The sequence below is a fragment of the Condylura cristata genome, unplaced genomic scaffold (genome assembly GCF_000260355.1).
Source record: "Condylura cristata isolate star-nosed mole 26May11 unplaced genomic scaffold, ConCri1.0 scaffold00004, whole genome shotgun sequence".
Lineage (NCBI taxonomy): Eukaryota > Metazoa > Chordata > Mammalia > Eulipotyphla > Talpidae > Condylura > Condylura cristata.
In genome coordinates, this window is record NW_004567105.1 from 451,763 (window position 1) to 453,402 (window position 1,640).

Sequence of the window (1,640 nt, forward strand, 5' to 3'; positions counted from 1 at the left end):
GGGCGGGCGGGCCACGGCGGGCTCTTGGGGCCTGCGCCAAGCTGGGCGGCCCCGGGTCCAGGTCGCTGCTGCCAGCACCAGCACCAAGGCTGGCCCTGGGGGTCTGCTCCTGCCCCTCCCGGCTTCACTCACAGCAGGCCCTGGAGGACCGGGGCCAGGGAGGCCGCGGACAGCGCAAGGGCACCCGGGAGCAGGGCTGGACCCTCGGGAGCTTGAGGCCTCCGGGTGCCTGCTGTGGTGCCCCCACGTGCCCAGAGCCGCCAGGGCGTCCCCATGCCAGCCAGAGGGCTCTCAGTGCCCACTTCCAGGGGCCGCGGGGGACGGGCAGGGGTGGTTTTGTGCGGGGCTCCTGCTGGGGGTCACCCGCGGGAGGGCGAGGCTGGGCCGGAGGCCTCCATCCAGCCGCCGGTGCTGCCTGGTCCGCATCAGAGAACGGACTTAGCCGCCTGCCGGCCGGCCGGACACACAAAGCAGGAGGATGTGGTCAGCCCGTGTGTGGTCAGAGCCTCGCTGGCGCCGGCTGGTGCCCTCTGGTGCCTGGGCCGGCTGGGAGGCCTGGGCAGGCGCGGCCGGACACCCAAGTCCCAGCACAGCAGCGAGGCGGGGGCGCGTGGTCCCGAGAGGGAGGAGCGGGCAGGGTCAAGCGGGCGGCGGCAGGCACCTTGGGGTGGCGGGGGGCCAGCGGCCGGCTCTGGCGCCCCCGGGGCTGACCAGACAGCCCGCCCCAGCTGAGGGTCTTGCCGCTGGCAGCAGGACTGTGCGGGTGAGGGCAGGAGCCTAGTGGAGTCCAGCCCCCAGGGCGCCCAGCCGGCGCCAGTCAGGGCCTCAGCGCCTCGGGGCGGGGCAGCCCGCCACTGTCTCCCAGGTGGCCCTCCTCCGCGGCCCAGATGCCGGGGCTGGGGCGCACCCACCCCACTGGCCGTCTGGGCCTGCACCCCACGTCCCACGACTGGGTTGAACTCGGGGGATCAGAGGTCCAGAGCAGGTGTGGGATGTGGAGGGTCCAGACTGCCGGCGGGGCTCCCCTGCCCCAGAGCTGTCCCTGGTGGCCCCAGAGGCCAGGGCGGTCTCTGGGGGCGGGGGTGCTCGCACCCCGGGGTGGAAGAGCCCCCCCCACCCCAGGGGGGAGGCGGGGCACCCCAGGACAGTGTGACCAAGACCGCTGGTGGAGGGCGAGTGCTCCGGTTCCGCCTCTCCTGTCCAGGACGAGCCCGCCAGGACCAGGCTGATCCGAGCAACTGGGGCGGTGCCTTCCCCGCGGCCCTTCCCCAGCCCTGGCCAGGCCCCGAAGCCCCACAGCTCAATTGGTCTCACCGGCCCCTAGCCTGGCCCCGCCCACCCGTCACTGGCTCCACCCACCCGCCAGCCCCTCCCAGCACCGGCCCCGCCCCTTCCTTCAGCCCCTGGCCTCAGGCATCGTCCAGCACGGACTTCTTGGAGGCGGGGACACGCCAGCGCCCCGGGCGGCCGCAGGAGACCAGCCGGTGCCTGGCCGGCCCGTCCTGTGCTCGGCGTCGTGGACTCGCTGGGCTCACGGGCAGGGGCCGCGGGATGGTAGCCGGGTCCGCGGGGCCGGCTGGACTGTGCCCAGCCAGGCCTCAGGGGCGAGTGCACGCCGGGGCGCCCTCTCCGTGAGGCCC